This window comes from Thunnus albacares, chromosome 2 (assembly GCF_914725855.1).
Source record: "Thunnus albacares chromosome 2, fThuAlb1.1, whole genome shotgun sequence".
NCBI classification, from domain to species: domain Eukaryota; kingdom Metazoa; phylum Chordata; class Actinopteri; order Scombriformes; family Scombridae; genus Thunnus; species Thunnus albacares.
The window spans coordinates 15,319,839-15,332,899 of NC_058107.1; positions in this window are offsets into that span (position 1 = coordinate 15,319,839).

Sequence of the window (13,061 nt, forward strand, 5' to 3'; positions counted from 1 at the left end):
ATGGGAAAGCTAAATAGTGCCATCTGGTGACATTTAAGAATCAGGTGGCAAACCCTGAAGATAATTAAAGTGTTAATGTAATATAATCAGAATGATGATAAACTCATTTACAGGAGACTTCATATAAAAGAATGTGCTCAAAGTGCTGATGTATTTGTACAATGTATAAAACTGTAATTTAGGCAAATAGCAGATACAATATTTCAATTTAAAACAGGTGTTATGTCTAATTAACACAAGTTTCCAACATTCTCACTTCATGCAGAGCTCAGCACCCTTTGAACCGTGAACGTAATAATGACTTTTTGAAATACAAATTTGACAATTCTAAAAATGTGCAACCTACAAGTTGCCGGCTTTGGAGGGAAAAGGGGAAGCAATAAGAGGCAGAGGTGAAAATGTGAGAAACTGGAGAACGGAGCAGGGGGTGTAAACAGCATGTGTGCGCTCCACACTCAGAGAGGTAGGTGAGGATAAATGGAGAGCAGAACTCTGTTTGAGTGTGAGAATTCGTTGGCAGCCTCGGGAGCTCAGTGATCACTCCTCCAAACGGTTGCTGTGGGGATTGTGGCTCCTGGAAGTGGAAAAACTAACAGGTTCTAAAGAGGCGCGAGCCCAGAGGGAGGGAAACAGTGCTTACAGCAAAAGGATCGGCCCAGCCAGTGCCTCTAATTGCACTTCATTATCTCATATTGATTTAATTAGCAGCTGCCTTGCCTTGTGTGCTCAGGGTTATGGTATGCCTTCAAACAAAGGGGCCAAAAGATGCATATACTCTGCTGTATAGGAGTCTACTCAATAAAGCACGTCATATGACAACACTTAGCTCTGTAACTATAATTACCCTCATGTTATCCTGCACATGCAGACACAAATAAATATGTTTCAACCACAGGCCACAAAGCCTGTCTTGAGGAGCAGGAGGTCACAGAGTTGAAACACATACTGCACAGATCTGAAGTCAAGGTTGCTGTGTGCTCTTTCAGTAAATTGGCGCGCCATAAACATTATTTAAATAGAAAATATCTGGATGCTTCCTGTTTTCAGTGCTGCTGCAGCTGTGGAGTCAACTGTAACGTCATTTAGCCTTTAAATATAATTATAGGCTAGCTTTTATAAACACATGCTAAGTGTATAACTGTCAAATGAAGATGGCCGCACATGAGCAAACATGAAAATGTGCATTAGCAAAAATACTCTCTAACGTCAGAAGGTGAATACATTAAAATAATTGTCTCAATGGCTTCTGCTGTCCTGCTCTCCCATTACAGTGACTTCCCTGCTGACCATACTGCCTTCAGTGTTTACTTAAAAAGAAGCAAAGGCACAAAAGGGCACTATTAACACAGTGAATGAGTTACACAGAGGCATAAAGTGGAGAGTGCTAAGAGGATGATCCCGGAGTGTGTTTTGGTGTGCAGAAAGATTGCACATTTATAACCTACATGGAAAAACAACAGTTGTGTGTGGTTGGTGGTGAAAGACAGAAATAGGGAGGACAAGGTGTGAGTGTGTGAAGATGGGAAGAAATTGACAGCTGAGCGCACACTTTTGCATTAATGGAGGATTCTTTTGAAGTAAGTTCAGCACGCTAAGAGTTGTGAAACCTTTTTGTGTCCATCAGATGGAGATCCAAAGGTGGAGGAAGAAGTTGACAGCATATACAGGAGGGACAGATGCTGCAGAGACACTTAGGATGTGTGTCTTTAATGATCCAAGCAGCTTTGCATACTGTCATCATGGTAATATGACTTTACCATATTCCTTCACGACCTGCTCCCTCCCATTACAGCAATCTGTACCATATTATGAGCAACAACTGGAGAGAGATATTTTAATCAAAAGGAGATGTCCTAAAGGGGAAGTTAAAAATATGTATTATATATCTAACACTTAAAAAAACTCTGTTATTAATTTTAATACCTGCTAAATATCTTAAAGATGTATTTTACTTATCAAACAGAGCAGCCATCAGAGGACAGATCTTACAAAGGAACCAAAATTTATTTCATATCCACAGACTTTCCTGATTGTCACAGCCTTTTGAACGCCCTTCTCTCTGCCTCTTTGACATGGCCCTTTGAAGACTTAAATATACTGGTGGAATGAATGAATAGTTCAAATCAGTAACAGGGTTTAAAAGGGGTTAGCTTGACTTCACCTCGCTGCTTTTCATCCAGCAGACACGCAGTCTTTTGACAGCTCTGTCCTCTATTGACTCGTCCACCAAAACCAAAGCCACGGTCCCTCCTGTATAGTCTCAAACTTACTTTGCTGCTGTGCGTTTCAAAAATGGGGCTGATATACTCTCACCAATTATCCTTATCTGTCTTTTATTCTACTCATATTAGAAATTGTGGGAGAATCTCGATGCGCAAAGTAGGAGTGGGGTATGAAAAGTAAATCCATAGTGTGTGAGGTTCACAGGGGAAGAGGGGAAGTGAGGGAATGGAGACAGCAAAGTGGAAAGCCCCAACAGCAATCTGCTAGCACTTAGAGTGAAAGCAGCCTGGGGTCAATATCTAAAGCTAAAGGCTTAGACACACAGACAATTTCAGCCACTTGAAATGGTTAAACAAATAACAGTTGTTTAGAGAGGACAGAGAAAGTATGATCTGCTTCTTTTCTTGCATTCTTTCTCTTCGAGTCTTTACATTTTTTCCTCATTTTCTCCACTGTCTCCACTTTTCTCCACTTGGCAGAACTTCTCCTGGAGTGTGTTCCTTGTCTTCTTTTTCTCTCTGCTGGCTTGGCATGCTGAGGCAGAGATAGATGGATGGACTTGGCAGGCACACACGTAGCCAGCCTGGTAATGTGAGAAAATCCGGTGCCAATGCAGAAATGGTACAGATGGACATGACATGTTGCTGTTTTCTGTTTTTGTCTAATATTTCTATATTCTTTCCACGTGTGTCTTCTCACATGTGTTTAAACACATACTTGGGTGGTTTCTCACAGGGGTCTTTGCTCATAGGCTGAGAATTGGCCATTAGGGTATATGTTCAAAGGACACATCATCAACGGCTAATTAACAATTATTAACTGTTCTGCTGTGAAAGAAGACAAATTATCATAAATTACTGCCTAATTAAAATGTGATTGCTGGCTCAATAGTTATAAATCATTAATTTTTAACACCCTTATCACATGCGGACGGATCCAATTCAACAAAAGGTCTATTAGACAAAAATGAATTCACTGGTTTCTTTCAACACACACCCCACTTTCTGCTCCTCTCTCCCACTGCAGTCATTAGCCATAATTACTCTATGTAACACATTGGCTTTATCCATAGATATTAAAGAACAATTAAACCACAGCCTAATTGCATTAAGTGAAGTCTTGTGTAGTGGCCCCCCAATCTTAGACTCTATATGTGCAATTAGTGCATGGAGATGTACGAGTATATTGAGGTAACTAACCAACCAAGGGCAGCAATGTAAAGAAAGTGAAATGTATGTGCCCCTACATCGACTGAACTTCATATATTTTTGCTGATTTTAAAGCATCAGTTGTTTCAACATCCTCTGTCACCTTTATGTACCACCATAATCTTTCTCCTGCAAGTCCAACATTCTCTCCACATAGGCGATGTGTATTTGTTATCCCAGGGCTCCTGTTTATAGGATTTTTCTGTCTATTTTCTTTTGCCTTTCGATCCCTCCTCCTCTCTCTAACAAGCTAACTCTGGGCCCAGCGAGGTGAGCAGAGGTGAGGTTGTGGGGAGGAGAGGTGCATTGTTTAGAGCTGCTTCCGACTGACATCCAGGTAAATGGGTAAATGTGCACTCTCATCCATATTCCAGCAACCCGGGCAGAGGCATTTGGCCAGAGCGTGGTCGGGGCCAGGATATGAAATATTAAAAGGATAAAGTGAAAGGTGGAGTACCCAGAGGGCCTTGGACAGTTAAACAGCTCTTTGTGTAGATGCGTCTTCACTGCCTGTATCCCCACCTGGCATCCTCCTCTCTGAGAGGCTGGGATTTCAGCAAGCATCCATTGTGTACTTCAGCCAAGGTCAGCGCACAGTACACCAAGTTAGCATCAAACTGTGCTCTATGATCAGCTCTTACCATCCTAGAGCACTGCCAATGATGGAGCATGTTCACAGCTCGCAAACAAATCAATAACTCTGTGGATTGCATGACTGAAGAAGAGACAGTGAGCTGGGAAAGATGTTCAAAAAATGTGAAAAATGGAGCTCTTTCCAGTTTTTTTCCACCATCACTTGGCAGGATGAAACCCAGCCTGCTGTTTGACTGGTAGTCCGCCAAGTAGGGACTCAGATATATCAGATTTCAATTAAGCACAGTTCATGAGGGCCATCCACAGAGGTGACATGGTCCTCACACTCTCCATCCCCCGCTTAGTTGCAGCCCCAGGGAGCAGGTAATGAGATGGCTTTCTATCTGGCTCTCCATCTCCTCTCTCTTTCAGGAAGAAGGCCTAGCACTCAGGGCCAATGGGGCCTGTTGACACCTAGGGCAGGTGCTTGGCCCAATTGGCTCTGGCCCGCAGCCTCCAAGCATGTTTGGCTAGCAGTGGCCACACAGTTTGCCCCGCTGGACTGCTCTAGGGGGGTAGATAATGAATAGTCTGAATGCAGGTGTGTGTTTGTGTGTGTGTGTGTGTGTACTTGTTCAAGCATGTGTGTGTACTGTGTGACTGTGTGCATGAATTATAAATAAGTAATGAATATAAAAATGTTTTTAGCATTTCATATAGGGGCATAACCACTTCCATGGGCTTCTTTTAAAAATGGTGTTTCTCTAAATCATTCAGTTAAATCTCCTTACAGAATTTCAAGTGGATATTGGACAACAACAGAGGAATCCTCGGGTCACATTCGTCAAAGAAAAAGACAAGAGGCCTCCAAGCCTTTAGTTCACTGCTCAATCACTTGAGCCTAATTTGTATGCTGATTCAATCACAGAAACGGAAAACAAAGCGAGGTGCATAAAAATGACAGCCTATCACTCAGAAAACAAGACAGGGAAGCTCGGCAATTCTTCAAGCACACAGCAGTAAATTCTTTTGAGTGTGTAGTGTTACCTGCTGTTGCAGCCCAGTATCCTGGGAATTATGTCCATATTGGACGATTCCACACCTCATGACTTATGCCAATGTTCAGTGCCAGGACAGGAAGTATTGTGCACTTTGTGTACAGAGACAAAAAGTAAACAGAGTGTGAAGGTCAGGGTGGTAGACTCTCATGCAGGAGACAAAAGTTTGTGCCTCATCAAAGACATAAAATTACTGTTTGCCATTTAATTTACCATAATCATAATCTTTCTCTAACGTTAGCCAACTAACCCTAACCATAGTTAATCATCTTTCACTAATCTCTCCCTAACCTTAACAAACCATTATTGCCATGTTCAGATAATGTCCAAAGTTGGATTTTTAAAAACATTGATTTTGGATAAAACAAAATGTTGTCACTGAAAGTAATCCAGGGTTTTACAGAATCATTATACAAATATAGACGTCTGGTGATAGAGTTGGCTGTTGGCAATGAGATGCTGATAGATTGTGGGCCTGTGGAGATGTTCCTCACAGCAGTGGGGTGTGAGGGAAGGAGCCTAACATCTCCTTCTCCACTGGAGCTGTCTGGAAGGAATCTTTCCCTCCCCCTGAAAATGAGAAAAGGCAAAAGGCATTTATGTTCATTTTTGTGCTAACATGATTCCATATTTTTGATGCTTTTGAGTTTTTTACTGGTTTGGTTTAGAATTCAGCCTCAGACAGAAACTAGTAAAGAAAAAGACTTGCCCCAGTATTTCCATGCTATGCCAGCAACATTCATAACCAGAGTGGGGTAGAGTTGGGAGGATGCAACAGTGCATCCGTCACCAAGAGGAATGGCGGTGTCATCACCAACTGTGGTGTGGAATCACAGGCAGTCGCTCTAAGATACACTTCTTTATGGAGGCACTTTTTACATTCTGCTGAGTAGCCCTGGAAAAATAAAAGCTAAATCTTAGCTGTCACCATCACGCTTTGCTGCACTATAACACTGTCCAGTGTATGGGCACTCCGTATGTAGCAAACCAATACATAGAATTTCCACATATTCATCGATACTGCATGCATCACACAAGAAAAATGGAGAGGCTGCTTGTGTCTTTATACATTTTGTGTTTGTGTATGTGTGTGTGTGTGTATGTGCCTGTGTGGGGGGGAGAATAATAGGGATGAGAAGGTCTCGGCGTGGCTGCACAGCAGCCGTTTCTGAAAATCAAATGGCTGAACAGTCAGTAATGAGGCAGACAAAAGAGACTCAGCCAGACCCAGAAGATTTGAAGGGCAGACGGAGGAGAGAGAGGAAGGAGGGGGAGCTGAAGGGATGACAAAGGGGGGAGAAAATTATTGAATTAGTCAGACAGTAATAGCAGAAAGAGATGAGTATAATGTGAACATGCACTGGGGGGAGGGAGGAGGGGGTTATGACCCAAAATATGAAATCATGCAAAACAATAGCAGAACTAACAGAAGCGAGAAAAGAGGTAGAGGATTTAATTGGTAGGTGAAGGTTTGTATTTGCATTATTTATCAGAGGGAGAGGTGTATTATAATAGGAAAAAGCATCTGCACACTACAATCTTCATTTATCAGAATCAGAAGATGGGGATGGAGAGGAGAGGAGAGGCTGCGGAGAGGAGAGGAGAGGAAAGGAGAGGTGGATTTTTGGCTCATTAACATGCTGTTGATCCTCTAAGTGCCTGAACCTGCCCACCCTTTCCAGCCTCAAACACAAAAACTGTCAAACTTGCAAAGCCATTTAAGTTGTCATTGACAAAGTAATGCTGGAGATATATCTAAGTATGAAAATAGACATTTGTATGTGCACCAATATTGCATGTAACAGTAAATAGATAATACTGTAAAACATTGATGCATGAAACAATTGTTCATGACATTAATGAGCACTTATCATAACGCTTATTACACATGGTATGTTGCTCAGTGCTGGTGGTACTACTTTAATGGATCAATGTGAAAATACATATACCAATACAAATTGGTATATGCTAACAGGGGTGTTATTCTCATATTTTTGTCAAATATTACTATCGTAATGTTAATATTTTACTCATCATCTCCGGTGTAGAAATTAAGGAATCGATCAAACTGGCAAGAACATCAGTCAGGGCAACACCTGTAAAATCCAGCATTGAACTTTTCACTGAACATTTATGGAAAGACTTATTCAAATTTACTGAAACATAACATACTGTGTTTTGTCATATGCATTTACATATAAGCACTATTTTTATGTGGTGGACCAGGTCAACCCTGTCTTCTAGAAATTACATTGATATACTAATTTGCAATTGCAAATATGTTTTGAGATAAACATAATGCAGCCAAAAAATCACCAATTTTATCACCATGATGTCTTAATAAACTTTGTCAAGTCGCAAAATATATGCAAACTGTATTTCATTTGTTGTCTGCAATATCTGTTCATAGCAACTAAAACATGACTAAGGTTATTTTATGGTTTAGACACTCAAGGCATTTGATTAAAATTAGGCAAAGATAGTACTGAAAAAGTGAACACTGAACTGAAGCACAAAACAGGACCTTTTTTTAATGAACATTTAACCCAGAAACCCAGATTATTATGTATTATACAAGAACTCATGATGTTTCTGTTGTTACTTCTTACAACTTGCATTCAGATGAAAATGCAATTGTTTAATTTAAAGAAAAAAAAACCTTTGCCAAGAAAAGGAATTATATACAGGCAGCAATTACACTTCCTGCAAAACATATTTGGCAAAACAAATTCATAATATATCAATATAATTTCTAGGAATAGAAAATTTATCTACAATTTACAATACGTCACTTTTATCCAAAGCGACATATGTTTATCTAACATTAGTATATGTAAAATATTAATTTGCAATACCCTTCAGCTTAAACAATGTGCATATTTAAGAAGAGTAGGTCAGCTACTTCAGGATGTTTTCACATCTGGACAGTTACTTGTATTACAGTACATCAGTGACTGGACAAACTCCTGCAAACCTCTGTGCATGTGTGTGAGCCGAGAGAAGCTGCCAGAGGTATTGTGATACTTCCTGTCTTCCATCTCCCAGGGAGCCCGGCTCTCTGTTATTCCTGGAAGGTGGTGATGCAGTGTCGGATTGTCGCTTCCTCTGATCTGCAGTCACACAGCGGATTCCCAGGGAGCGTGTCACCGAGGGCGGGGGGAGAGGGGGCTCAAATGCTCTGCTCGTTACTCTAAACGCTGCCTAATTAATAATGTATCAGAGAGGACGCGCTGAGACACAGCAGGGCTCCTCTGCTTGTCACAAGCACTGACGCATGCACACACACACACACACATATTTCGGAAGAGACTGATCAAGCCCGCTCTGCCCCTCCTCTACAGAGGCCCCCACCCAACTCTCCTCTCAATATTCAGATATAAGCAGGAGAGAGGGGAGGAAATAGACACCAGGCTCTGAATACATGTGTACCGTCCATTGTTGATGAATCCTCCATCCTGCTGAAGCCCTATATGTACACACGCGTACATACATACACACAGCGACAAACAGGAACTAGGCTCAACTTGATTCTTTTGGGGTTTGTTTCCACTGCATGAATTTTCATAAGTGAAATTTTATGGTAAACTGAGCTGATGTTGGGAGAGGTGGGAGCACCTCTCAATGACAGGTGATATGCTGGTATTGAGGTAATGGCTCCTCCTGTCCGATTGAGTCTTTCTGTTCGGTACCACACAAACACTCAAGGCCTCAAAAACCAACTACACGCATCTATTTTTATGTTTAATTTATTGCATGTTGCTTTTTCAAATCCAATCAAAAAGCTGTCAAATCAACTGCCACTGGGCGTCAATGTCGAAGGCTCTTCGGGTTTTAATGGTGGTACTGCTTATACAGTCTTTAAATAAAAACAAAGCTAAGTATTGGTTCCTATATCTACCAGTCTGTTCTGAGACTGATAAACATCCACAGCTTCACTCTGCCTCCTCCTCTCCCTCTCCTTCTTTCTCTCTCTACCTCACATTTGATTTATTTGCTTCTTTGTTTGTGTTTGTCATATGGAGAGATGTAAATTTAGCCACCCCAAGGGAGAGCATTCTCACTAGTGACACAAAAAAGACTGGGAAAAAAAAATCAGAATAACATAAGCCACAAAAAGTGAGGGGGGGGGGGGGGGGTGGGAGGAAAAAGTAAAGAAGGGATTGTGGTTTGAGAGATGGGAGGGGGGGCGCAGAGAACAAGAGAGGGAGGTTTGAGATGCACAGGACTCTGTAAACAGTCGACGCGGGGGCTGGAAAATTAACGCTGCATAAATTGTGCGAAACATGTCCTATTTTCTCTCCCTTTTTTCCTCTGAACCCTCTTTTAAAAGGGTTCAGGATTCAGGGCTGTCAGATGAACGCCAGACAGGCATTTTTCCGACTTCATTTGATCCTGCTTCTTCTTTTAAAAACACTTCCCAATGACAGAGGGGAGGCAGAAAGCAGGTCGCTCTGTGTGTGTGTGAGGTGCCGGTGGTGAGCGAGGAGGAACAGGAGAGACAAGCAGACAGGAGACACATGTAGACAGACTTTCACAGTTATCACACCCTCATTGACACTGCCTTTATAGTGTCTACAACCAGCACCTTTAGCTGGGAGAGTGGCTGGGATTTTGTGTCTGATAAGTGTGTCAGCACCTCAGCATGCCTGATGGCTGTGCATACTAGCACTGTGGTGTTATGGACAGGGATGTATAGTGTACATCACAGGTCAGATTTTACGCTAAAGGCCAATACAGGTGGACAAAAACAGGGCAAAAACTGCACTGACTTTCCAGCGAATGGAAACTGACGGTGAGATGTGTGTTTTCTGTTTGTCAGGCCAGGTGTGCAGGTTTCATGTACTCAGAGAGGTATTAAGGTATAATAATTAACATAAGGAATGATGGATGGAGATTTGTAAGTGTATAAAAGTCACGTACCGCTGTCCTTCTGCCCTCTTGCATGAAACAATTATATTTTTCAGGCCATTCTGTCCAAAACAATAATGCTAACTTCCTTCCTCTTAGCTGCTGCTATCGACTTCACCCTTTGTGTCAAACTACATCTGCCTCTGCTTGCTTCACCAGCTCATAAATTCCAAACAGAGTGAAGAGAAGAAGAAAAAAAGCAGGGCATCTCTCATTGCTCTCTCTCTTTCTCTCTCGATCACAACAACACCATTTCCATTTATAATTTCGATTGTTAATTTGCATGAGAAAAATTAGTTGGGTGACATGCGTGATGTTTTTTTTTCTCCCCCTTTTCTTTTCTGCTTAATTTTCCCACTAATTATAAGCAGCAATGGCACATTATTTACATAAATAATTGTTGTTCCTTCTGTTCACTCATATTTTCCTCCTTTCTTTCTTTGTCAGAGTTGTTTTGGCATTTGTCGTCCGCGGGGGCAATTCTCCTCTGAGAACATTTTCACATCTCTCCTGACTGAAATATCTTGGATCTTGAATGTGTTTTTCGCCTGATGTTTGTTGTGGTGTTTTGCTGTCCTTTGTTCAATAAATAGATTCATCCTACATTTTTACTTCCCCTCCAAACTTCTAAACTCTCATAAATAAATATGTCAGTTGTGAACACTTTTCTGCTATTTTTACTTCAAGACAGAACATTTTTTTCACTTCTCCATCAATGACTTTACAGGGACGGTTATGGTATAAGGCATCAAAAGCAGACTTTGGATATAAGCTTTTGCTTGTTTATCATCATCATTTTGTTATAGCTGGTATTGTTCCCGTTAGTGTGTTAAGGGTGGGGATCCTGCAGGCAGGATGATTATGCCTTGTGTGTATCACAGGTGGAGCTATAAACTGGCCCCCTGCTGCTTAGGGAGCTTTCACACTTCATAAAGAACAGAACACCCGAGCAATCAGGCCTGTTATACAGACCCCATTTCACATGTAATGCACTCTGCCACACGTATACCTGGTAATTGATATGGATGTAAAAATGTTTCTCAGGAATTTAATTAATTGTGCCTTTTTTGCTTTTACTTGATAGAAGCATTTCATCAATTAACCCTCAAAATGAAAAAGAAAGTTCAATATGCTCTTGTGTCAACTGGAATTCACAGGAGGCACAATTCATAACATTAAGTATACGAAACAATTTAGGAAGTTGAAAGCTCAAATTTCCCAAATGTGTCTCTCTGTGGGGTTTTTCAAAATAAAGCAACAAATGAGGGGAAAATAAAAAGATGCTCAGAAATATTTGCCTCCGATTTTTGGAGTAGGATTATTTACATGGTAAATATTTTTGTATGTGTGATACTTATGTAAACAGTTAAGTTGCTATAAAGTGTAATTAAGTGTCTTAGAGGATAAGGCTGGTATTTTTCATTTTTCTTTTTTAATTATTGTCATCAAATACCATGATGACAATACTCTGCTACAAACTTAATGCTCCCTATGTAAATCTTTAAAAACAGGTCACAAGTATACTTTTATTTTCTTAAAAGGCTAAATTAATTTCTTATTAAAACTGGTCACTGTAATTTTTAGCAAATTTAACTCAAACTAAATTTTTTGGTGATCATTACTTTGCTGCTCTAATGAGTATTTAAGGCACCCTTGATAGTGTAGGTGGGACTGACTCAAAATAAACACAGTGCCCAAACAACAAATGCAATGCCCATGTTCATTTTAATGAAGGAATATGTCAGCCAGTGTAATGGTGTGACTCACTGATGTGTTTTTAATAGTTTTTAGAAAAAACAGAGCTCTGTGGCACAGAGGAACTTTGGCTACAGAGACAATACATAATAGCAGGGTCAGTTTTTGGCTGGTTTGTTTGCAACAAGAAAAATAACTAATATCACAAGCCCAATCCTTTAAGTTCAATTTATGGCAATCACTAAACACTCTGATGGATTGTATAATTCCTCCAGCCTTTAATTTTGGCCTTTTTCCCCATAGTCCAGCCGAGCTCTAATGTGAGGGCCCAGTTTGTTCTTGTTAACAATTGGAGCTAGAAGTCATTGGGAATGAGGAGCGAGGGCTGCGTGTGGGGTACACACTTTTAATTGAGGGGAGGAAAATGTGCATCAGTAGTGTTGTGAGGGGCGGAGGGCGATCTTCAGAGGCCAATTAATTTGGAATACAAAGCAGCGGTGCAATCTGCTCAGGTTTCTGTCCGGGTGCGTGGCTAGCTCACACCAGCCCTGTCTCTGAGGCATCTGAGATCAAATTAATTTAAACACTCCTCCACACCCCCGCCCCTCCAACTCCTCACCACCACTTCTCCACTGCACACTCTTTCACTGTCCCTAGTCCTATTATTGCAACTCTGAACTCTCTATATAAAAATCTCTCCCTACAGCACAAATTCATACCATTAACATCACCACACACACACACACACGTATACTTTTTCTCTCTATCCCTGCTTTTCACAGAGTGACCCACAGAGAGGAGGCTTTCAACTCAGCCAAAAATAGCAAGACTTTCCTCTTCAGACTGCTGTCTGTGTACCCAAATGGCCAAAGCTCAGCCACCCATTCCTGGATTTGGTCCACTAACTCTCTGTAGAGACACACAAAGGGAATTGGGCCACTTGTGTGCTCAGTAGTTTAATCTTGTGATACCTGCAAGCACTAAAAGTTCTAAATTCTTTTAAGGTCTTTTGACAGCAAACACGGCCAAAGGTTGACATCTAGAAACAAATTGAATCTAGAAACAAATTGACATAATGAATATTCATTTCTTAAAACTACAAATTTATGTTTTCGGACGTTTTCCATAATTGCAGCAACAACTCTTACTAGAATTTTAAGCAGATCTCCTTGAAGCACAAACTCATGATGAATGCTGTGGACTGGTGAGGATGATGGTCGGAATAACAATGGACTGATAAGGAAATTTGTGATATATGTCTGTACTGATTGTAACTACACTGGTCATAAAAGAGGCCACGCTTCTTACTGATGTCCATATTCACATTTATTCTTCCCTGAAGTATCATGGAACACCATATGAAAACTAGAAGGCAAACAAAATAGTTTCAAGCACA